General features: G+C 45.7%; 2 protein-coding genes across 6 annotated transcripts in view; one reads left to right on the top strand and one right to left on the bottom strand.

Moving 5' to 3' along the window:
• SPATA4 (spermatogenesis associated 4) overlaps positions 1–5429 on the top strand; it is a 275379-nt gene extending 269950 nt beyond the window's left edge. Inside the window, exon 7 of the mRNA XM_029578517.1 lies at positions 4116–5429. The gene's annotated coding sequence lies outside the window, so the exon portion shown is untranslated. The remainder of the gene's footprint in view (positions 1–4115) is intronic.
• WDR17 (WD repeat domain 17) overlaps positions 1–26138 on the bottom strand; it is a 533217-nt gene that overhangs the window by 9115 nt on the left and 497964 nt on the right. The window lies entirely within an intron of this gene.

Raw genomic sequence — 26138 nt, 5'->3', positions numbered from 1 at the left:
AACTCAATGATAAAAAAAAATCTGTGACTGATGCCGCTCGATGCAGCGTTGGTCTTCTACGTAGCTGATGAAAAACCATAGAAATTTGAAAAATGACTGAAAAGCCTAAGAACACTAGAAATGTGAGAAAACAACAGCGAGGTTCCACAAAAAACAGTTCATGTACGCAAGAAACAGTTCCTGCACGGAAACAAGAGCAAGCGAGAAAGAAAGAGCAGAGACAGCACCGCAACTAAAGGATTCCATAGAAAAATGAAGACTGAAGGGGCCCCATGTGATGCAGTGATGTGGGTCAGGCTGCACATGATCCACTGAGCATGCTGAAAGCTTCTAGAGACTTTGAAATAATATTTCCACACCAGTCGCCATCAGATGATGTCACCCCAATGTGAGGATTGAGTATTCTGCTTGTCCTCAGATAATATTACTTTCCTCTTTTTAGTAGCGATACCGCTTTATGAACCCAAGTGCTTTGTCATACTGACTTGCTATCTTAAGGTCATCATAAATGATGACTCCCAGTTTTCTTTCCTGTTTGGTGATGGCTGATTCATCACCTCCAAAAAAGTATATAGCCCTTGCAATTCTTTATTCTAAATGCATGATTTAGCTTTTTTAAATGAATGTGTTGTTGCCATATCTTTGATTATTTTTCCATATTTTTTAAATCATTTTTCCTCTTGTTTACTCCCTCTGGCATGTCTAATCTGTTGCAAATTTTCATTTCATATATGTAAACAGGCAGACCTTCCCCAATGCCATTATAAGGACATTCAAGAGGAATGGACCTAACACTGATCCTTGTGGCACACTGCTGGTCACTGTCCATTAATTTCACAACTAGTTTCTAAATGTTGTTGCTACTTACAGATTAGCTAGTGTAGCATCCCCCTCAAGTTACATAGGTTTGCTACTGTCAAGGGAAGGGGGACTGCACAAGACGAATGAACCCCACTTGTAGAAGTGAACAGAGTGGGGGAGGGGGGGTGTGGATACATTAATACTGGAGTAGATAAACCTCTTCCACCTTTCTGTATTTTGTTTCCCCTCCAGGGTCCCTTTCCCCACCCCCCTTTGGAATGGGGGCCAGCAGAAAAACCCACCACACCACTGAAAATACTTTTTCTTTTTACTGTTGTCATAAAGCAACAAGAGGGATAGAGGGAAAGGGGGGAAAGGATATAATTACTGAGAAAATCAGTGGATAAAAAGCACAGGATTAACAGCAATGAAACCAAAGGCACAATTAACATAGAACACAATAGTATATGCAGTTAAGTAAGCACTAGACTTACATTACAAACACGTCTATATTGAACAACCATAGATAGCACTTCTAGGTAATCAGAAAATGTTTTAATTTTTTCATATTTCTGTATTTGTGCACAAATAGGGAAGGGAAAAACCACAGATAAATACCTAGAAAACTGTTGGGGGCCCAAGCTACCTGAGCAATATGCAGAGTGTGGATAACTGCCATTCCTCTGAGATTTAAATGAGGAGAATTCACCACTGACTAGGTTTTCTTCATTCTCCCTTGATTTTTCTTTCCACTACATTGCTCCCGGCACACACAACTCTCTCAGCTGTAGTTTCAACTCAGTGCTGGGCCTCCTGGCGTACAGGATTCTGATACCCCACTCTCCAGTCTTTGGGCTGTGTCCTTAACAAAACGACTGAATGACAAGATACTGGGAAATTCCCTTTCTATGCCCCTCTACTTAACTCTTATCACCAATGGGAGGATGGACAGGAGAAGGGGAATCTTGGTGGGCACTGCAACCCCCAACTCTGGGATCCAAGGTCTGCGAGCTCGATGGTACTCTGTCTCCTGTCCTCCCTTCCCAGAGCAGTCTGGCTGCTCTCTCTTTTGCCTTTTCTCCAAATTGGCTCGCCTTACTCTCCAAACACATAGAGCTACTTTTCCCCCTCTCCCTCTCTCTGCACTCCGCTCTCAACTCTCATCTCCCAACCCTGGCTTCCATGGCTCTGGCTGTGCAAACTAATGGCTGTAGCCACAACACTAGGGGGAAGCCCCCCCAACTAGGAAACCTGTGTTTCTTCTGCTCTCTGCATTTTAGTTGGTCAAAAAGCTGCCAGCACTTGCCAGGCAATTCTGCTGTTCTCATTGGCTCCTGATGTCAGGTGATCTCTCCTCTGTTACTGTGTCTGGTTAACCAGATAACTGCTGGTTTCTGCAGATGCACAACCTTTTTGCAGCACAAGTCAAATCCTGCATTTAACCTGAAACATTTCTTTGCTGGCACCTCTTTTCTTACAGCAGGAAAAAGAAACAGTACCGAGCCAATTTCCCTGCTGCAAATTTGGAGCACGGTTTTTATCAATCCAGCTTTTAGCAAATTTCCCAGGTTCACTTATACCATCCCATCACAAACATAGGCTCAAGGGAGTAAGGATCCAAATTAGGGGACCCTATCACACTAGCATGCTCACCAGTCTTCTATGTCAAACAGTGTAAAATATTTTACTGAAATCCAGATAGGCCACCATCTATTGCACTTCTGTGATCTATTACCTTGGTCACTTGATCAAACAAGTCTAACTAAATTGACAAGATTTTCCACTTGCAAATCTATGCTATTTGTAATCCTGTAACCCACTAGATTCAAGGTATCACACTATTCCCTCTTTCATTAATGTTCCCATTTGCATTTTATCGCACTCTTGTTTACCTGTCTATGAAACTGTATCTTTATTTATCCAAGATGTTGCACCCTGCCTTGCATGAACAGTCGCTCAAAAAGGCAGATAAATCCTAATTAATAAATAAGTTAATGGGAACATTAATAGCATCATGTGGCTCTGATTTTTAAGTATGCTGTATGGAATCAAGTATACACTTAGGGGTAGATTTTCAAAGGGTTACGCGCATAATATACGCGCGTAACCCTTTAAAACCTATCCCTATGTGCGCCGAGCCTATTTTGCATAGGCTTGGTGGCGCGGGCAAGCCCCGGGACATTCATATGTCCTGGGGCTTTGAAAAAGGGGGGGTCTGGGGTTGGCATGCCGGCACAGCGTAACTCCTGCAATAAAGGTAGTGGGGGGGGGGGATTTAGTAGGGCAGGGGGGTGGGTTAGAAAGGAACAGTCCCTCCGAGGCCGCTCCGAAGGAAGGAGTGGCCTCGGAGGGAACAGGGAAAGCCATCGGGCCTCCCCTAGGGCTCGGCGTGTGCAAGGTGCACAAGTGCGCACCCCCTTGCGTGCGCCGACTCTGGATTTTATAACATGCGCGCGGTGGCGCGCGCATGTTATAAAATCGGGTGTACATTTGAACGCGCTGGGTAGTGCGCACAAATGTAACCTGCGTGCATAAGATTAAAAATCTGCCCCTTGCGCGTAAATCCAGCTGGCCTTATGTGTGTACGGGGGTTATATGCGCCGAACCTATTTTGCATAAGCCCTGGGACGTGTGCAAGCCCTGGGACGCACGTATGTCTCGGGACTTGAAAAAAGGGGCAGGGGCATGGCCAGAGGCCTCCATAGGGCCTCTAGGCCAGGGGATTGCGTGTTGGCACTTGGCCGGCAGGCGCAACTTGCATAACAAAGGTATGGGGGGTTTAGGTAGGGCTGGGGTGCGGGTTAGGTAGGGGAAGGGGGGGACGGATTTCGGAGCAGCCTCGGAGGGAATAGGGAAAGCCATCGGGGCTCCCCTAGGACTCGGTGCGTGCAAGGTGCACAAGTGTGCACCCCCTTGCGTGCGCCAACCCCGGATTTTATAATGTGTGCGGCTGCGCGTGCTTGTTATAAAATTGGGCGTACATTTGTGCGCACCAGGTTGCGTGCACAAATATACGCTCGCACGTACCTCTTAAAATCCGGCCCTTAGTTAGGAAAGGAACAGGGAGATTACGGTGCTGGGTGACTCAGAGTCTGACTCTTCTGGAATGCCCAGTTATTGATACTGCCCATTAAAGGTTTGAAAGAAAAACTATGCTTGCACATGCTTCCTGAACATTTGGCAAGCTCTTCTGTGAGAGACTTCCAGAGCTTGGGTGCTGTCACACCACTAATGTTAAACTAATAGGTCTGTAATATTTTGCTCCCTCCTTGTTCCTATTCTAGTGGAGTAATGCTACATTTGTTGTTCTGCAGGAGATTTAGTCTATCGACGCAACTTTACCCACCGAACGTGGAAAGATCCGTTGTACAGTGGACCATACAGAATAACAACGTTAACTCCTACAGCTGCTCGCTTAGATGCTGACACTACCTTCACACACTTAGCTGACTTGAGGCCGTGTCCAAGCACAGAGGCTATTTGCTGAGACTTTATTCTTTCATATCTGCTTCTGCAGCCTCACTGGTTTGAACTGACTTTATTTTATTCTGTAGGATTCTTAGGAGTATCTAAGGACCTTTTTGTTCTTTGAAGGACTGATCTTTGAACAATTGGAGTATCATTTAGTAGGTGCATGTTTTCTTTCTTTATTATATTTTAAACTAGAAAAGGTATTAAGTTCGCTAATCATTATTTTTGTTTTCTTCCTAATAGATCTATTAGATTCATTGTTAGTGGTAATAATTTTTAGAAATCATGTATCTATCTGTCTTCTCTTTACTCTTTTTCCCTCCTTTCTCTGTTATGCTTCTTTCCCCTGACCTTTTGCTTAATTTCTCTTTACCCACACACACACCTTTTTCTACCAATATGTGGTATCAATGTATAAACATTCTATTACATCATACCCTAACACTCCTTGTATTGCTTGTTCTCAACATTTCCATACTACTCAAATGGCAGGTTTTGTTCTTACTATACCATTATCTCCTTCAAATGTTTCCTGCTATTATCATGCTCTTGCCTGTCCAATTGCTGGCACTCCAACACAAGTCTCTTCCCTTATTTCTTCTTCTGCTGCTTTTTTTATGTTAATCACACCTTTGGACCTCCTTATTCTATTCCCCCTGCTTCTAACCCTAATCAACATACTAAATTTGGTTTTTCCCCTTCTGCTATGCTTTTCTTGTGGAATGCATCTGTTCTTAATGAGACTTCCCCTCCTTGTCCTCAGCATTTACTCAGTCAGCTTAGTTATCTTACTTATTCTTGTAGAGAGAGAGAAAAATGGACTATTTGTGGAACTTCTGTAGCACCTACACTGTGTGTTTCTCCTATTCCTATACTCCCTTCACCTACCTGTACGTTTTCTCATTTTGCTTCTGTTGTTAATACCTGGCCACCTCCTTTTCCAGGCCCTTTGTTTCATACTGCGCTTACCCATTTCCCCTTTTGCTTTTCAGAAAATGGTACTGGACCTTTTTTAGGTATCTCTTCTTGTGATACTGTCTATCATGCTATGTATCTAGAATTTGGTTCACAGCCTCTCATGGATGTTTTCTGGCAATGTGGTATTTCTGTCTATCCGTTTCTTCCATTCCGATGGCGTGGTACTTGTGCTATGGTGATTTTAGCTGCTCCTGTGTTTATTTCTCCCCTTTCTATATTCTCACCTTCTGTATTTTCAAATCATGTGCGTCGTTCTGCTTATCTTACTCCAACTGATGTACCTGATGTATTTAAACTGTTTAGCCGAACTGAAATATTTTTTGCTTCTTGGCTGACACCTGGTGTCCAAGCTGCTGCAAATGCCAAATGGATTCAGACTATCCGTTATCAATTTATGCAGTTTGTTAATTTAACTACTGCTGGACTTATTGCTATTAATGCTGAACTTCGGGCAACTGCAATCACTACTCAGCAGAATCGTCTAGTCTTAGATTCTATTCTTGCTTCTAAGGGTGGAGTCTGTGTTATCATTGGCACTGCATGTTGTACCTATATTCCCACTGTGGCTTATGAACATAACATGTCATATGTTTTCCAACACCTTTGTAATCTGTCTCATATTATGTATGCACAAGGTGGTATTAATTCTGCTGCTGATTCATGGCTTTACTCGCTATTCTCATGGCTTCCTTCAATTTCTTAGCTGCGTAAGTTAGTATTTTCTGTATTTCCTATCTTCTTTAAACTGATTTTGGCTCTTGTTGTTTTCAATGTTCTTTCTCTCTTCTATCACATATTCGCACTCCTCCTTCTCTCTGCTACATCTATCTACTTCTATCCCTGGTTCTCAGTATGAAACAGTTCTCCTTGCACAGACTCACCCATTATAAACAGTGTAGCAAGAATATGCATACTTTCTTCTTTAATGATTTTTAGTTCTCTCCTATCTTTATGCTAGTTATATTATTATTTGATTTAATAGTATGTGATTATTAAGAACAAGTCCTTTCTCTTTAGACTATTAGTTTAAATATGGTATTTCTTCCTTATGCAATTTAATCTCTAGTTTAAGACTAAAGTTATGATATTATTATCACACTTGCAGCTCAACTATAGCATTGGATGATCTCTATTGTAATTCAGTTTTAATGTTATTGTTTGATTAATTAGTGAATGCCTATGCTTATATGAGTATCATTTACACCAATTAGGAATCTAGAGGGACACACACACCTGTTCTCTACACCTGATAAATACCAAGGTTAGTTACTAGGAAACACTTTTTAGGCCCCCTTTTCTATGGCCCATCGACGTGGATCTGTTGGTGTGCCACTCTTGCCATTTGAAGGTGGCACAAGAGGGAAATGATATATGGGCAGCCTAATATGGAGACTATTGCTAAGACTTTGGCTCACTCAGTTACCCAGAAGCCTTCATTGTCTGTGGCCTACCTGCAACTCTGGCCATAGAAAAAAAGCTTTAACTGACCTTAGATTCAAGACTTTGGAAGACATCTGGAATACATTTAGGCTCTTCAAAGCCTATGCTAGAAGGTCATGAGGTTACAGATGGCAAATGGCTGAGGCCACATTCTCAGGCTACCGTCTCAAATTGAGGGGCCCAACTGAAATCAGAGTTTCCTAATGCCCCATGAGGATGGAAGGCAGATTGACAAGATTGACATATTGACAGGACAAAGAACCTCAGAAGATTGCTGCTCACATCTGGCAAATGCAAGGCTGGTCTTAAAGGGGGCCTTAATGTGGGTGGAGATGTTTCAGGTTAAAGTAGTTTTTAGTTTATCCTATTTCACTATGTCATACTGCGTAAGTGATTATCATCATAGCTCATAGGCATTTCTGTATTGTTTAAACCTATAAAATGCAGCCCTCATGATATACTAGGAGAGAGACAGGCATTAATGCTCTACCTGTGTTGTAGGTCTGGCTGTCTTGTATCTCCTAAGGATATGCAATAATAAATTTATATTTGCTCCTACTAAATTCTGTGTAATATCCTTGTGTCCTATATATGCAGAGAAGCGCCTTTACAAAGTGAGGTAATTTATACACTCAATGAAGAAGCACTGAAGTTTCTTGGGCATTGGGTGGCTGTGCCCACATCTCTTGAGCGCTGGATAGGGCCCGCATCTTTCGGGCACTGGGTGGCTGAATGGATGTCTCTCTGGCAACAGGTAGTTGGACTAGGGTTTCTCTGGCCTTAGGTAGCTGGTTCAGGATTTCTCTGGACCTGGGTTGTTGGGCCAGGGTCTCTCTGGTGCTGGATGGCTGTGCTGGCATCCCTTTGGCGCTGCATGGCTATTTCAGCATCTTCTTGGTCCTGGGTGACTGGAGCAGCATCTCCTTGGTGCTAGGTGGCTGGAATAGCATCCCCTCAGTGTTGGGTGGCTGGGCTGGTTTGGCTGGAATGGCCGAAATGGAATTCCTCAGAAGAGGATCTGCAGAGCTGGGCTGGTGCTAGTCTTCTCCCTAGTCAGTCCCTTTCCCCGCAGATTGATCCCATGGGTTCTGGGGGCTTGTCTCCTCCTGACTATCCTGGAGTAGAATGAATGGAATGGATTCCTCCTGGAGCTGAGGCACAGCTGAGACTAGCAGGACTTCAGATGGAATTACTATTTCCTTCAGGTTGGGAAGATAAGATAGGATGTGTAGAAGGAATTAATGGTGTTTCCACATTGTTTAATGGCTGAACTGAGGCACTGGACATCCCTGAAAACAGAACTGCAGATGTGGGAACAGGAAACTGGAGAGGATTCTGCGCAGCTGGAATGGAGCTAGTCTCAAAGCCTTGTTCCCTCAGAGGGGATTCACAAATGAAAGAGGTGAGAATGATGCACATTACCCTGCTAAGAGTCAGGAGCTGAAGCTGTTAACAGCTTGTTGCCTACAGCTGAGGGGAGCTGAATTCTAGAGGCAGAATCAATTAGCTTTCCCTGTTTCAAAATTCAGGAGCAGGGTTACCCAGTGCATTAACTGGCTCCTGATTGTTCTGACTGGATCTAGGAACACATTTTGCCTTTGCAGGTAAATTTTTAAAAAATTTCTAGCAATTTATGGCTGTGATTTCCAAAGAGGCTATGCTGGGTACGTCTTGAGAGGCAGCTTCCCTGCTGTTAGAATCTAAGGTTTGCATATCAGGAGCTGGCTTAGGAATGGTGGTAATCTGACATGGGGCAGAAAAAGAGAAAGGGTGCCAGACTGTAAAGCAGCTTTTACACCCACAGGTACTGACTTTAACTTCGATTGGCTAGTTTTAGTTGTGGCTGTGTGTGCTGAAGGTTTCAAAGTATCTGGGCTAGGTTCTCTTTCATAAGATTGTATAAAACCAGTCACTAATTAAAACCCCACAATTAAAGTGGGTCTGTGCGAAGTGAGGGTTAGCATACTGATACTTTTTGCATTTTCACTTGGCTGGGTTAAGAAGATATCCGATGAGCCTGTCTTCAGTGCCGGGAAAAATTGTGGAAACTTTATAAAGAATAAATTTACAAAACATTTAGATAGATATGGTTTAATGGGACACAGCCAGCATGGATTTACTCAAGGGAAGTCTTGCCTCACAAATCTCCTACATTTTTCTGAAGGAGTGACAAAGGTGAACTGGTAGATGTGGTGTATTTGGATTTTCAGAAGGCATTTGACAAAGTCCCACTTGAGAGGCTTCTAAGAAAACTGAAAAGTCATGGGATAGGAGGCAATATCCTTTTGTGGATTGCAAGCTGGTTAAAAGACAGGAAACAAAGAGTTGGATTAAATGGTCTGTTTTCACAGTGGAAAAGGTAAACAGTGGAGTGCCTAAGGGGTCTGTACTTGGACCAGTGCTTTTTAATATATTTACAAATGATCTGGAAAGGGGTATGATGAATGAGATGATCAAATTTGACGATGACACAAAATTATGCAGAGTAATTAAATCTCAAGCGGATTGTGGTAAATTGCAGGAGGACCTTGCGAGACTGGAAGATTGGGCTTCCAAATGCCAGATGAAATTTAATGTGAACAAGTGCAAAGTGATGCATGTAGGGAAAAACAACCCTTGCTGTAGTTACACAATGTTAGGTTCTATCTTAGGAGTTACCAACTAGGAAAGAGATCTAGACGTCATAGTGGATAATACATTGAAATCGTTGGCTCCATGTACTTTGAAGATCAAAAAAGCAAACAGAATGTTAGGAATTATTAAGAAGGAAATGGCAAATAAAATGATGGATTTCATAATGCCTCTGAATCACTCCATGGTGAGACTGCATTTTGAATACTGTGTGCAATTCTTGTTGCAGCATCTCAAAAAAGAGATAGTTGCACTGGAGAAAGTGCGGAGAAGTGCAACCAAAATAAGTGGCATGGAATGGCTGTCCTATGAGGCAGGATAAGGAAGTTAGGGCTGTTCACTTTGGAGAAGAGACGACTTAGAGGGGATATGGTAGAGGTCTACAAAATCATTAAAGGACTTGAAAAAGTTAATGTAAATTGGTTATTTACTCTCTCAGATAATAGAAGGACTAGGGGGTACTCCATGAAGTTAGCAAAAAGCTCATTTAAAGCAAATCGAAGAAAATTCTTTTTCACTCAGGGCACAGTTAAGCTCTGGAATTCATTGCCAGAGGATGTGGTTACAGCAGTTAGTGTAACTGAGTTTAAAAAAGGTTTGGATAAGTTCCCAGAGGAAAATCCATGAACTGCTATTAATTAATAAGCAACAGTATGTACTTGTGTCTTGGATTGGCTACTGTTGGAAACAGAATACTGGGCTTGATGGATCCTTGATCTAACCCAGTATGGCACTTTTTATGTTCTTATAACTGTGAAAGCATTCAGGGAAAGTTGGTGGGTTCTAAGTTTGACAGCAAACTTAGTGACACATACAATCTAGAATGGATGGAATTGCTGGGTGAGGAACATGATTGTTAGTGTCAGTAATAATTAAAATCAGTTCCAGACTTACTGGATTGGCAGGAAGCCCTGCACCCACTCCTGCGTGGATTGTTTGGCCTCTTCATTCTGTCAGAGGGCTGCAGGTTGGAGTCAGAGTGCACCACTGCACCACTGCAGAAGTAGTGCAGGATGCAGAGCTGGGCTGGTGCTAATCTTCTCCCTAGCCAGTCCCTTTCCCCGCAGATTGATCCCATGGGTTCTGGGGGCTTGTCTCCTCCTGAACATCACAGCAGGGGCTGGATTCAAGCACAGACTGGAAGCTGGGGATGGGCTAGGAGCTGGGTCTAGGTACTGGCTGGGGAATGGATGCAGAGCTCAGACTGGGGGCTGAATACAGAAAACAGGCTGGATTAGTTACAGAGCACAGACTGGGGGCAAGGCCAGGGAAACAGATAAGGAAAAAACAGGGCTGGGCAAGATAAGGACAGGACTAGACAAGAACTAGACAAGATCCAGACAGGACAAGGCCAAACAGAACAGAAAACACAGAAGGCCCAGAGGCCACAAGGCCTGGAGACCACAAGGCTAGGCAAGCAGAAGGTCCAGAGGCTACAATGCTAGGCAAGGCAGAAGTCTTGCAGGCCATAAGGCTAGATAAGGTAGAAGGCTACAAGGCTGGCCAGGTCAGAGAGCTGAGGTGACTCAATAAAGAGGCACTGAGGGACTGGACAGACTGGGTTAATTAGGGCTCAAGCTTGGATGTTATGTAATTAGCGAGGAGGTAACTTTCAAAAAGGCTCGCAAGGCTCTCTGAGGACCCCTGGTAATGGGAAGACTGTGCAGCAGGCAAAATTGTGATATGTATACTATTTCCTCAGCTTCTAGAAATATGATCACCCTACAGCCCCTGATATCTCTGCTTATTGCCCCTCACCCTCCCTCTCTAATCTGAATATTGAGCAAAAATATTTGTTTAAGATATTTGCTTTCTTCAGATCCTCATCATCTTTAAACTCATTCTACCCTTTGGTTCTTACTAATCCCCTTTTGCTTGTCCTCTTTTCAGTTATTTATTGTGCTTGTATGCCGCTGTTCTGTAATCAATCACAACGGTTTACAATATAAAATAAAATAATTGGCAGGTACATAAAATTAGGAAATACAAATTAAGATATACAAATAAATAACATCAATATAAAGCAAGCCATCAAAGGTAAGAAACAATATAAAAAAACAAAATAAAATAAATCAAATTAAGATAAAAACTTAAAATTAAATATAATAACATAAGATTAAATAAAATAAAAGTCAAGGACACCAATTAATCATCCAGTTTCCAATTTCTAACGCTTCATGCCGCCCAGTATAGAAAAGCCCTAATTTTAAGTATTAATATCATGAGCTGATTTAAAAAGTCATGTCTTCAATCCTTTCTTAAAAACAGAAAAGTCCTTTGCATCTTTAATTTCTCGGGCAGTGAGTTCCACAATTTAGGACCAGCGACTGAAATGGCTCTCACTCTTACTTTGCTCAGATGTGCAGTTCAAACTGAGGGGATCCACAGCAAGTCTTTGTTAGCAGATCTTAAATTTTGTTGAGGGATATGTAAATGAATGGATGCATTTAGCCATTCAACCTTATTATCCAGTGATTTGTGTATTAAGCATAAGACTTTGTAATTAATCCTAGATTTTATCATTAATCAGTGCAATGTAATTAATGTAGGAGTAATGTGGTCATATTTTCTTCTACCTGCTAAGACTATTGCTGTAGCTTTTTGGAGTAACTGGAGTGGTCTCAAGTACTTACAGAAAAACTCATTACAATCATCTAAATTAGAAAAATTAATGTTTGGAGCACAGATCAAAAATCATTATGATTGAGGAGAGGCTTTAATTGTTTTAGTGGTTATGTACTTATTATAGCCCTCTCTAATTTTAAGGTTAATGTGCTTTTTTCATATTAAGAATCAGAATCAATTATTACTCCAAAATCTGTAGCATAGGTGGAAGATTTCAATTTGTGCTGACCCAATATTTAAAAGTGATAGGTATGTTAAAAGAGATTTTTCTGTTTAGTAATACTTAAAGAATGTTTTATTGCTACCATTACTGACTCAACAATATGCTACTCCATTTCAGTCTTTTCCTAACTATCCTTCTTACCTTGCTTTGTTTCGCTTGGTAATTTTGGCCTGTACTCTTCTTTCTGAATTTGATTGTATTTCTTGAAGCTATCCTGTTTCCTCTTACTTTCCCCCCTACTACTTTGGCGATCCATAGTGATCTCTCTTCATTCTCTTTTCCTTTGTAACATGCATGACACAATAAATGATTGCCATTCCAATACTCCTTTCTATTGCTGGCCATAGTTGCTCTCTTAGATCCCTACTCCTGATAAGCAGGCCGATTCAGTAAAGTCCGCGGGAGAGCGGACAAATGCCCGCTCTCCCAGCGTGCTCACCAGCCACTCGCTGGTGCACGCAATTCAGTATTTAAATTAGGTGGAGGCGCTAGGGACACTAGCGCGTCCATAGCGCCTCCTTTTAGCCTGGAGCGGCGGCTGTCAGTGGGTTTGACAGCCGACGCTCAATTTTGCCGGCATCAGTTCTCGAGCCCGCTGACAGCCACGGGCTCGGAAACCGGACACTGGCAAAATTGAGCGTTCGGTTTTCGACTCGACAGCCGCCGGCCCATTTTACATTTTTTTTTTTTTTACTTTTTTTACCCTTCGGGACCTCCGGCTTAATATCGCCTTGATATTAAGTCGGAGGGTGCACAGAAAAGCAGTTTTCTGTGCACTTTCCCAGTGCCGGCAGAAACTAGCGCCTACCTTTGGGTAGGCGCTAATTTCTTAAAGTAAAATATGCGGCTTGGCTGCACATTTTACTTTCTGTATCGTGCGGGAATACCTAATACGGCCATCAACATGCATTTGCATGTTGAGGGCGCTATTAAGTGCCGCGGGTTGGACGCACGTTTTCCGCCCCTTACTGAATAAGGGGTAAGGGAAAACGCACGTCCAAGAGCAGCGATGGAGCGCACTGTACTGTATCGGCCTGAAGGTTATTAATTTTCTTAAAGTTAGCCCTTGTGAAATCCAGGACCCTTGCTCTAGTACAGTTTGGTTCTGATCTATATTGGTTCAAGATTCTGCAGCAAGAGTTGGCAAATTCTATGATAGGTTTTTGGAAATTATTCGGCAATTATGTGGCAAATTTGCATAGTTTTGTATAATATTTTAAATTTAAATAAATGTCTTTTTTTTAAACTTTTTTTTTTAAAAGTTGCTTGAGACATTTCTGAGTACAGTTAATTTATTTGATTCTTTATTTGAAGAAAAAATGGATTTTTAGCGATTAAGGCTGGGGTGGAAGGAAATGAAGAGATTTAGGAATGGAAAAGGCGATTGGAGAGGAGGGAAATGATAAAGGAATCATAGGCAGGAGGGATAGAGAGATAAGTAATGGAGGAGGACAGAAGAAGAGGGAGGAGAGGATGAGAGGAAGCGAGGGAGGGAAGAAAAGTGGGATCAGAAGTGGGATGGAGGAAGAAGGATTAGGGCTAGGAAGGTGGGAAGCAAGGAAGTTTTTGGGAAGGCGTGGAAGAGAAGGGGGAAGACTGGGATAAGAAAAAGGAGGAGGAAAGAAGGAAGACTAAGGATAGGAGAAGAGGAGAAGGAGGGAAGATTGGAATGAGGTGAAGGAAGAAAGCCAAAACCCACGATCATACCTCCTTCCCCTCTATCCCTCTCCAAAGGGAGAATAAGCCCCTTTGATAGCTCACTTTCCCTCTTTCACTTTCTTCTCCCAACCGCCATTTGATCCCTTCATTCATACCGACTCCTTCCCCATCAAAACCCTCTCTCTCTTCCCACAAATCACTCACTCACGCTGGTTCATGTTTGCCCCATCCCATCCCTTTCTCCCTTCTCACCATGATCCCCAGTTCATTCCCTTCCTAACTCCAGTTCACTCCATCCCTCCTCTCCCACAATTCCCAGTTCACTCACTCCCTCCCACTGCCCTAATTTCCAGTTCACTCTTTCCCTCCCTTCCTCCATCCTCAGTTCACTGTGTCCCTCCCTCCTCCTGCAATCCTCAGATCATACCCTCCCTCCCTTCACCCTCCCCCGTGCAATTGCCAAGTCACTCTGCATCTTCCTCCCCTCTCCTCAGAGCCCCTCACTCACCCACACATTAAATGAAATGAGAGGAGACGGGACAGTTCTGCAGCACCTGAAGCCCCTTCTTTCTTCCCTCTTTTATCGGGCCCAAGCGTCGCCCTTCGAAGCACATGATTCAAAGTGCGATTCTTTGGCCCAGCTGCGGAGGGGACCAAGGATGTGCTGGAAGGCTGGTTGTTTTCTCCTGCTTCATTGAATGAGCGGGTGAGTGAGGGGATCCTGGGGGCACATTTGTGCATCTCACACTTCCACCAATGATTCTCTTTAGGGCAGGCAGGCAAGAGAGGAGCAATGCCCTGATCTCTGTCCCACTGCCACAAATGCATTTATTTTTAGAAGATCCCTAGTCTCCCACATCAATTTGGCCAGGCTTGGCCATATCCGTGACAAGGTGCCCGGTGAAATTTAGTCTTACCTGTTAATTTTTTTCCTTGAATTCTGCTATACCAGTCAAGACTAATGGGTTATCTCCGTCTACTAGCAGAGGGCACATCCTTTTTCAGTGACATTATCACTACACTGGCAATAATGTCAAAGCACAGAAAATACCAACTGCCCCTACAACCACAATTAACTTTCAGAACAATAAATAGGGACTTCATAAAAAAGGAGAGAGAGAAGAATATCTCCTGTCTGTCCATCCTGCCTAGAAAGCAATCTCTGCTGAACAGGGACAACATCTCACGCATTTCCGCACATGCCAAGCAGCATTCCAGGAGAGATAAACAGCACAGAAGCAGCAGCCTCAGACTCACCTTGAAGGTGGAACTCAATGTTCTGCCAAACCCAAGGTCGATTACCAAGGATACAGTGCAGGCTCCTGGACTGGTGAAGCAGGCTCAAGAAAGGAAATTAACAGGTAAAACTAAATTTCACTTTTTATTATCCTGCTGCACTAGTCCAGAATAGTGGGGGACGTACCCAAGCCCATTCCAACATGGGTGGGAAGAAGGACAGGCTGCCCCAAGAATTTTCTACCCCAAGGCAGTATCTCTCCTTGGCTTACACATTCCAATCATAGCGCCTATGAGAAAATGTAAAGACCCCCCCAAAAGTGGCCTTACAGATGTTCTCCGCAGCGAGGAGCTGTAGGACTCTGCATAAGAGGCAGTTGAGCCCTTGTAGAATGAGCACAACGCCCCTTTGGAACCTGTTGACCTTTCAACCAAAAGGCTGAAGAGGGACCATCTGCTGATTACATGGATAATGAGGAGTGTGAAGCTGCCCTCTTCTCATGAGGTCCACCGAATAAAGCAGGAGTTGGCTTACCTGTAACAGGTGTTCTCTCCCAGGACAGCAGGATGTTAGTTCTCACATATGGTGACATCATCAGATGGAGCCCTGTCACGGAAAACTTTTGTCAAAGATTCTAGAACTTTGACTGGTACACTGAGCATGCCCAGCATGCCACTAACCCTGTAGCCACCAGGGGTTCCCCTTCGATCTCGTTTGCAGCAAAAGTACGAGCGAAAAATAAAATAATAAAACGTAAGCGAACCCAACTCCGCAGGGTGGCGGGTGGGTTTCGTGAGGACTAACATCCTGCTGTCCTGGGAGAACATTTGTTACAGGTAAGCAACTCTGCTTTCTCCCAGGACAAGCAGGATGGTAGTCCTCACATATGGGTGAATAACAAGCTACATGCTGAGTCATACATATGAGGCCAAGAGGCACAACAACTGGGATGCTGTTGGCAAGGATGAGGCAGCCTGAAATTCACAGCAGGTCGAGGTAGGACGAGTTGGGTTCCTATACTGGGAACAAATTTCTTAGGACAGAATGGCCAAAGACAGAATCCTGTTGTCCAGCCTTATCTAGGCAGTAGTGAGTTGCGAAGGTGTGGAGAGAGCTCCATGTCGCAGCCCTGCAGATGTCAGCAATTGGTACTGAACGGTAGTGTGCTACTGACGTTGCCATTGCTCTGACTGAGTGTGCCTTCACTCATCCCTGTAGTGGAAGGCCTGCTTGCTGGTAACAGAATGCAATGCAGTCTGCCAACCAGTTTGACAGTGTTTGCTTGCCCACCACATTCCTAAGTTTGTTCTGAATAAAAGATTTAAAGAGTTGGGTGGACTTCCTATGGGCTGTAGTGTGGTCTAAGTAAAACGCAAGAGCACGCTTACAGTCCAAGGTGTGGAGAGCTCCCTCACCTGGGTGAGCGTGAGGTCTTGGAAAGAAAGTGGGCAAGGCTGTGGACTGATTTAAATGGAAATCAGTTACTACCTTAGTAAGGAATTTAGGGTGAGTGTGGAGAACCACCCGGTCATGGAGGAACCTTGTATAGGGTGAGTAGGTTACAAGGGCCTGTAACTCACTTACCCTGCGAGCAGACATGATGGCTGCTAGGACGAGAACTTTCCATGTAAGGTATCTGAGTTTGCAGGAGTGCAAGGGCTCAAAAGGAGTATGCATAAGCCCTGCAAGTACCACATTGAGGTCCCATGTCACGACCGGTGGCCATAGAGAAGACTTAAGCTGTAATAAGTCTCTCATGAAGCGACTCACCAGGGGTTCTGCCATTATTGGGGCATCCCCTATTCCTTGATGGTAAGCAGAGATGGCACTAAGGTGCAACTTGGATAATGATGTCTGAAGACCAGTTTCCGAGAGGTGCCACAGATATCTAAACAGACTCGATGTGGGGCAAGAAAAGGGATCCAAGCCTTCTGTATGCACCACAAGAGTAAATCTTTTCCAATTAGAGCAGTAGGATTTCTGTGTGGAAGGCTTCGTGAAGCTACTAGGACTGAGATAAGCGTCAGTTTGAAAGGTTGAGAGCGGTTATAGTATCAGCCTTTCAACATCCAGGGCGCCAGAGAGAGGGCCTGGAGGTTCAGGTGGCGTAACTTGCCGTGATTCTGTGTTATGAGGTTGGGCGACGTACCCAGGCGAATGGGGTCCTGGACAGAAAGGTTGAGAAGTATGGGAAACCAAATTTGGCACGGCCAATAGGGGGCTATGAGAATCATTAAACCCCAGTCCTCTGTGTAGCTTCACGAGAGTCTTATTAGCGGAATCGGAGGATATGCATAAAGCAGGCCTTTGTTCCAGGGACAGGTGAAGGCATCCCCGGCTGGTGCTTGCCGGTCCCTGTGCAGAGAGCAGAAGCATTCCACTTTGTGGTTCTGACTGGATGCAAAGAGGTTGATGGTCGGATGACCCCCATTGGTGGAAGATTCTGCTCGCAACCAAGGGATTCAGAGACCATTCGTGGGGCTGGAAACGTCGGCTGAGGCAGTCTGCCAGTGCATTCTGAGTGCCCGCTAGATGTGGCTTGCAGAAAAATGGAATGTGACAGGGCCCAGGACCAAATCTGCGCCACCTCCTGGCAGAGCAGATAAGAACCCGTGCCCCCCTGTTTATTCAGGTACCACATTGCAAATTGGTTGTCTGTTTGAATCAGGACAACTTTGTTGGAAAGGCAGTCCTGAAATGCATAAAGGGTGTACCGCATCGCTCGAAGCTCCAGAAAGTTGATTTGATGAGTTGCTTCGGCTGTTGTCCAAGTCTCTTGAGTTTGAAGGCCTTGGTTGGAGGCATCCATAGTTAAGGTCACCTGAGGAGCCGGTTGCTGGAAAGGAAGACCCACTTGTAAGTTGGCTTTGTGTGTCCACCAGGCAAGGGACAGATGAAGCTGGCTGGCTATGTGTACCAGAGACGACAGCGGTTGAGTAGCTTGTTGTCAAGAGGATTTTAGAGTCCATTAGGTCACTCTCATTGCAAGAAGTGCCATAGGGGTGACATGGACTGTTGATGCCATGTGGCTGAGTAACCTGAGTAGCTGGCCAGCTGAGGCCCTCTTCCGACGGCGAAGGTTGGACAGCGTAATCGCACGGTCGTTGGGTAAGAATGCTCTGTACAGTGTTGTGTCTAGGTCTGCTCCTGTAAAGGAGAGAAGATGAGATGGTGTCAACTGGGATTGATTAGAAATCCCAATGAGTTTAGAAGCCTTATGGTGAGACCAAGAGAGTAGAGGGCTCCTTGTTTTGACTGGCTTTTTATGAGCTAGTCGTCCAGGTATAGAAAAACGTATACGCCTTTGCTGTGTAACTACGCAGCCACGACTGCCAGCACTTCGTAAAAACTTGAGGCGCTGAGGCTAGGCCGAATGGTAGTACCTTGTATTGATAATGACTGTGACCCACCATGAATCGCAGATACTTGCGATGAGGAGGGGAGATCGCAATACGGGCGAATGCGTCTTGAAGGTCCAGAGAGCAGAGCCAATCCCCTTGTTGAAGTAGAGGAAGCATAGTGCCCAGGGATACCATTCTGAACCATTCCTTGCGAAGAAATGTATTCAAGGCACGGAGTTCCAGAATAGGTTGGAAGCCGCCGGTCTTTTTTGGAATTAGGAAATATCTGGAGTAGAACCCTTTTCCTTGCTGATTCGGTGGAACCGGTTCCATGGCTCTGACCGACAGAAGGGTTGAGAGCTCTGACTTGAGTTTTCCTGTGTGGTCGTCCCAGCTCCAGGATGAATTGGGTGGGAAGTCCGGGGGTATTTTTGAAAAATTTAGATGTTAACCGTGGGTTACGATAGTCAAAACCCACTGGTCCGTGGTGATTGGATGCCAACTTGTTGCAAAGTGGCAAAGGCGGCCCCCCACTGGAATATGGCTGCTGCTTTCTGGATAAGAGACAAAATCCAGTCACAGGGCCAGCTTGTGGAGCTGGCTGTGGTCTAGATGTTTTCGTTTGGCACGCATATCCCCTCTGAGGTGCCCGAGCTGGTTGTGCATGGGATGCAGGAAGGTAATATCTGCGTGGCCTGTAGAATTGTTTCTTTGGTTCCCTACGTGTGACCCTGCGAGTTACAGAGGGAACATCTGAGGAGACAGTTGACAACTGGCGCAGGGTCTCATGATGGTCCTTTAATTGGGCCACTGCCATCTGGATCTTATCCCTGAACAGGTTGTCTCCGGTACAGGGTAGATCTGAAAGTTTGTCCTGCACTTCTGGGCGAAGATCTGAGGCCTTAAGCCAGGCCCAGCGTCTAGCACTTATGCCTGCTGCCGAGACTCTGGATGCTGTTTCAAAAGAATTGTAGGCAGCTCTGATTTCGTGTTTGCCTGCTTCCATTCCTTTTTGTAGGATGGAGGACAAAGTCTCCTGTTGTTGTTGAGGCAACGTCTCCCCAATTTCCTGGACTTGTTTCCAGAGATTTCTGGTATATTGGGTCATGTATAATTGATATGCTGCAATTCGCGATATCAACATGGACCCTTGGAAAATTCTTCATCCCAACGCATCCAATGCCTTCTGTTCGATTCCTGGAGCAGAGGAATGTGGACACGATCATTTAGCCTTTTTCAGAGCTGATTCCATGACTACAGAGTGGTGGGGCAGCTGACTTTTTTGAAAACCTGGGGCTTGTTGCACCAGGTAGGTGGCATCTGTCTTTCTTTTGACTGGGAGTGCCGTAACTGGATGTTCCTACAGGCAGTGCATGAGGTCTAAAAGAACTTCATGTACCGGTATTGCTATTATTTCTTTTGGAGCATCTACAAATTGTAAGACATCCAACATCTTATGGTGAGCATCTTCCTCCGTAACCAGTGAAAATGGTTTAGGTCTCAGACATCTCTTTGACAAAACTGGCAAAGCAGAGGTCTTCGCCTTTCTTCCGGTGGTGAAGGCTCTGAGAGCAAGTCCTCAGAAGTTGGCAAAGAATTATCTGAGGATGCATCGTCCCATGGATTATAGGGACTTTCCCCTTCTCCCGGTGGAACTCCTGAAGAAGGAAGTATGCTGAAGCTGAGAGGGTGGGACGGCATCAATGGAATCGATGCTGGCATCGATGGAATCAGTGTTGGCATTGAGGGCACTGAGAAAGATGAGGTGTGCTTGGGTACTGGTAGCCCCGATGGCCATGGCATGGGCTCTGGCATCAACGGTTCCCGTGGAGGGATGTGGCCAGGAATCGAACCTTCCTCCTCCAAGGAACCTGGTACTGGAATCAGGACCTGCGGAGGCCTTGATGGACGACTCGATGCCAGTGTGTCCAGTGGCAGAGGAATCTATAAGGCACAGGTGAGCGTATTAAGGTGCTCGAGGAGCGGTGCAAACATCGAGGGAGCCGGTTCCGGGGCTGGTATGGGGGCCGGCGCTGGCAGCGATTGGAAGCCTTGTAAGACTTTCAGCACTGCCTCTTGGACCATGCGGTCCAATTCCTCCCGGGAAGCCGGCATGGGTGGCACGGCAATCGGGGTAGGAGGCAGGCTAGGTGTCACCGGAGCTTCCACAGGGTCCCTGTGGAGGCTCAGTACCTGGCACCGGTATCGGTGGGGAATGCCTAGGAGTCCCGGGTCCAGAGGAGGATGGGGACTCCTCCTCCTGGGCCCTCTTCGCAGGTGGCTGGATGGAAGCTGATGCCACTGTGGTATTGGTGCCGGCATCGTTGGGGACACCTGTTGTGCCGGTGTCGATGTTTCCCTCGGTGCTCGGTCCAGTCTTTCCCGGCACCGAGGACGATGACACTGATGTCCTTGATGGACGGTCACCCTGACCACGATGCTCCTGGCGAATCGTCTCCGAGGTCGATGGACCCTCCACTGTCGATGGTGCTTGAATTGGCATCGATGGAGCAGTGCGTTTTGAAGGAAATAACTGCTCCATTTTGTCCAGGCAAGCGCGATGGCCTTTGGGGGTCATTTGTGTGCAACTAGGGCATCAATAAACATCGTGCGAGGGGCCTATATTGCGCTCGGAGGTGGACCCTTGTCCTGGAGCAGTGGAGAACTGCTCCCTGGTAGACCAGGAAGCACCTGCCTACAGGAGGCAGAGCACTGGAGGAGACAGAGGCTAGGATTAGCTTCACCACTGGAAGCCCGCGGTCCCCCTGGGTGGAGCCCGTAGGGACCCGGGCCGCTTGGACTTAGGTGGGCCTCACAGGGTCTCCTGGAGAGATGATAGACAGGTGTGCCCACAGACAGGAGAGGAGCGCAATCGTGTTCGAGGCTGGAGGTCAGGTGGAGCAAGGAAGACCAAAACAGCGTAGGCGATGACAAGGCAAGGGACAGAGCCAGATCCAGGAGATGTGGTAAATCAGGCAGAGGTCAGAATCCGAGGGTCAGTCCAAGGAGTGGTCAACAATGCAGACGTCAGGTTCCGGAGGTCAGGCGAGGTCACAGGCAGGCCGGGGTCAGAAGGCAGGCAGAGGAATCAAGGATCAGGCCGAGGTCAGTACCAGAGAGACAGTCCGAAGGTACTACCTGGGGAGACAACAGACGAACACAGGAACAGAAGGACACTGGAACAGTAGGATGCAGGAATAAGGCTGGAAAAGAAGGATCCTGGAACGAGACTGGAACAAGTTTAGCCCGCAGTGACAATCTAGCAATATGCCGACCCGATTGCCAAGGCAAGAAAGTGCAGGCAGGAACTTCCTTAAGTAGTTCCTTCAATCAGGGCGTGCCGCGGAGCTAGGACCTGCCCCCAGCCCTACAAGAGGCTGAGCGGTCCGCACACGCACAGGGGAGTGGCCAACTCCACAGAAGGCGCCAAACTCTGGTGTGAGGCATGGTGCGCAGAGGAAGGCCCGGCGACCGCTGCTGCGGGACACCGAGGCCTGGAAGAGCTCATGACTACTGCTAGGGAGGCCAACCCAGGACCTGCAGGGGAGCCAAAGAGGTGAGCAGGCCCGTGCGTGAGCCGGACGCGAACGGGGCGTGCAACAGCCTAAGCACAAAACACAGACTTCATGCGGGTCCATTATGGACATGGTCCTTGGACACTCGAGGCATTTTCTAAACCCGGCCACCATGACAAAAATTTGGCGGGCGCGTGGTCAGTGACTGTCAGGCACGACCGCAAGTACCGGAGGGAATGGAGCGTGATGGGGGACCCCAGTGAGGGATTTTTAAGAAGATAAACTTCAAATAGTTCTGTGAGGAAAGTTGTGAGAAATTTCTCACAGAGCTCCTAAACCGCGAGACAACTGCTGCACGGAAAAAAAAGACACTGAAGGCGGACCCCTAGTGGCTACTGGGTTAGTGGTATGCTGGGCATGCTCAGTGTGCCAGTCAAAGTTCTAGAAACTTTGACAAAAGTGTTCCGTGACAGGGCTTCATCTGATGAGGTCACCCATATGTGAGGGCTACCATCTTGTTTTCAAAATCCCCTTTGCAGGTGGGTCAGCATGGATGTAATGTCCACCCACCAGGGTGATACAGTTAGAGATTTGAAAGAAGCCTCAAGTTTAATGATATTCAAGCAGACAGGATCACTGCTGAAGAATATTCCTCTCTGCACTAACACACTCACAAAATCATAGTAAATATTGGCTGAAAATGACAAAAGTGGTATATTCAGTCTGCCCAGAAAGATTTTTTTAGGGTAGTAACTGCCGTTCTGCGCAGATTACCCCCCATACCTTCTGTTGCGGGTAGTAACTACCACTTCGTATAGGTTATCCCAGTTAACATAGGCTATCCCTTTTCTTAATTTCTATCCTTTAGCCACAAGGGATCTTCTGTGTTTATCACATGGCCTTTTGAATTCCATTACGTTTCTTGTCTTCACCACCTCTTCCAGGAGGGCATTCCATGCATCCACCACCCTTTTTGTGAAGAAATATTTCCTGACATTTCTGAGTCCACCCCCTTAGAGTTTCATATCATGACTCCTAATCCTACAGCTTTCTTTCCACGGGAAAAGGTTTGATTCCTGTGCATCAATTCCTTTCAGGTATTTAAAGGTCTGTATCATATCTCTTCGATCTTTCCTCTCCTCCAGAGATTACATATTCAGATCCTTCAGGCTCATCTCATATGGCTTTTGATGTAGATCCCATACCATTTTGGTTGCCTTTCTCTGGAACGCTTCTATCCTGTCCATTCCTTTTTGAGAAATTATCTCCAGAAATGAAAACAGGATTCCAGGTGAATCCTCACCAAAGACCTGTATTATACCTCTTTTTTCCTGCTGGTTATGCCTCACTCTATACACTATCACCACAAGAACTTTCCCTCTCTGTGCACATCAGTCTTCCCCCTTCCCCCCCCCCCCCCTTTAGATACAGATTGCTGCACTCTAAACATATAACTCTGCACTCCTTGGCACCGGGTCCCAGCTGCCAAACCTTTGACCACTCCTTGAGTTTTCTTAAATCTCCTCTCTTTCTCTCTACTCCTTCAAGTATGTCTACTCTGTTGCAGATCTTTGTGTCATCCGCAAAAAGGCAAACTTTTTCTTTTAACGCTCCCATATCATCACTCACAAAGATATTGAACAGAATCGGTTCTAGAATCAATCTGTGAAGCACTCCACTTATGACTCTTCTCTCCTCAGAATAGGTTCTATTTACCACTATTCAGTTTTATCTGTCTAGCAACTAATTTGTGATCCATTCTACCACCTTGGGATCCACTCCCAAGTTTCTCATTTTGTTCACGAGCCTATGTGGGACTGTATCAAAAGCTTTGCTGAAATCCAGGTAAATCACATGTACTCGGTCTTGACCTAATTCTCTAGTTACCCAATCAAATAAATCTATCAGATTCGACAGGCATTTCCTTTAGTAGAACCATGTTACCTTGGATCCAGTAATCCAACGGATTGTAGATAGTTCACTATCCTTTTTTTCAGCAGAATCTCCATTAATTTTCCTACTACCAATATAAGGCTATCTAGCCTATAGTTTCCAGCATTTTCTCTGCTATCACTTCTGTGAAGCGGGATTATAACCACCCTTTTCCAATCTTGTGACCCTACTTCTGTCTCCAAGGACCTATTGAAAAGGTCCTTCACTGGACCTGCCAGGACATCTCTGAACCCCCTTAGTATCCTGGGATGCAACTCATCCAGCCCCTTGGCCCTGGCCATATTCAATTTTTCTAGTTCCACTCAAACAATCTCCTCTATAAATGGGGTGGTATCTTCCCCTCCTCTATCTGTACTCTTGCCAGCCAGAACGGTCCTTCTCCAAGTTCTTTAGTGGATGCTAAGCCAAATTATTTGTTTAATATTTTTGCTATTTCTTCATCTTTATTCTCTTATCTATCTTACAAGACCACCTCTGGCCTTTCTTTCTCGGATATATCTGAAAGATGTTTTGTTACCTCATTTTATCTCATTGGTGATTGTCTCTTCCAGTTGATATATTGCTATCTTCATTTCTTTCCTTGATTCTTTCAGCTTCTCCAGATATTCTTCCATGTATGCCTTTTTTTGAGTTTCTTTGTACTTTCTTTTAATGCTGATCTTTTTGCCTTTATTTTTTCAGCCATCTCCTTAGACAGTCACATTGGTTTCCTGTTCATTTTATTTACTTTTCTTATATAAAGTGTTGAGAACGGTGTTTTTCGTGTGCCCATGGGCCTCAGCTCGACCCAGACCTTCAGGGCCGAGCCAAGGGTTGACGGTGTCCCTGCATGGCTGACGGTCTACCCTCCGCCAGGCCTGCAAGCTCCCATGGCCAACATCCGAGGATGATGGAAGGTGAATGGTCCTCCGACCATTCCGGGCCCTTTCGGACCTGCTGCGAGCAGCATGGAGCAGCAGGCCTGGCCTGAGGTTGAGGGCAGACGGGCCTTGACATGAAGACATGGCTATGGAGTGATGCGAGGGCATCCAGAGACGAAGACACATGGCTGATGCAACGGCATCCAGGGACGAAGACACATGGCTGATGCAACGGCATCCAGGGATGAAGACACTTGGGATCGAGGCATCCAAGACGAGACTCTTGCCATCCATAAAGGCAACACAAAACATGTAGTTATTCTCTACATGTTTCACGTATCATAACGAGTTACTGTTGTCTTTACATATATATTTTATACTATTCTATTTATTATTTATTTTATTTCAAGTTAGTTATTTACACCATTATCTATTTTATTACATGTTATTTACTATATAGATTCTCGTCATTTGATGAGTCACTGTTGTTTATTTAATATTTATTCTCATGTTCTGAAACTCCGTTTATTGTAACGCCTCACCGCGATTGTTTTGTTTTATGTAAACCGACCTGATTTGATATTTGTATCGAGAACGTCGGTATATAAAAATGCTAAATAAATAAATAAATAAATAAATAAATAAATAACACAAGGCATGGACATTGGCACTGTCTCTCAGGGCGCCCTACTCAGGCCACCCGCGGGACTGAGTCGCGGACCACCCTGTCCCAGTACGTGCCCTACACAGCCCTTGCAGACTGGTCACGGACCACGACGGGAGCGGGACAGCACAGGAACACACATCCGGGACTTGACGGCTCAGGAGCACAGGACAACCGTCCACCGGCAGGCTAGTCCTCTCAGGAGTACTGCATCTGAGGGACCCCCGGCCTACCGGACCAGAAGGCTCGAGAGCGAAGACGAGGCATGGAGTAGGAAGGAACATCACGGAAGGCAGGAACACCAGGACATAGAGGATGAAGACACCTGGACGAGGACCTCAGGCACGAAGACTTGACATTGAACAATGAACACGACGAGGAGCTCCATGAAGAGAAGACCTTATACAGGCTCTGGCAGGCAGGAGCCTCCAGAGCGAAGACTCCACGACGATGCAAGGCCAGGAACAACTGACAGAGCAGCCCTTTATAGGGCTGAAGCAGGAAACAGTCATCAAGGTGGGGCCAAGACACTTCCTGTGTCTGGCCCTTTAAATTGTAAAGGAAGACGCGGCCGCGCGCCTAAGAAGAGTGCAGGAGCTGTGCAGGACCGCGGACAGCGGCCTGCACCGACGTAGTCGCGTAGGACAAAGGGCAGGGCCTGAGGAGCAGGCCCTGACGTTGGCAGTAGCTCCAGCCGCTGCGAAGAGCCCCAGGGGCGGCTCCAGCCGCTGGCCAGCCCG

Source organism: Rhinatrema bivittatum, chromosome 1, assembly GCF_901001135.1.
Source record: "Rhinatrema bivittatum chromosome 1, aRhiBiv1.1, whole genome shotgun sequence".
Classification (NCBI taxonomy): Eukaryota; Metazoa; Chordata; class Amphibia; order Gymnophiona; family Rhinatrematidae; genus Rhinatrema; species Rhinatrema bivittatum.
Note: the sequence above shows the minus strand (reverse complement) of the source record. Positions and strands in the feature narration are given on the sequence as shown.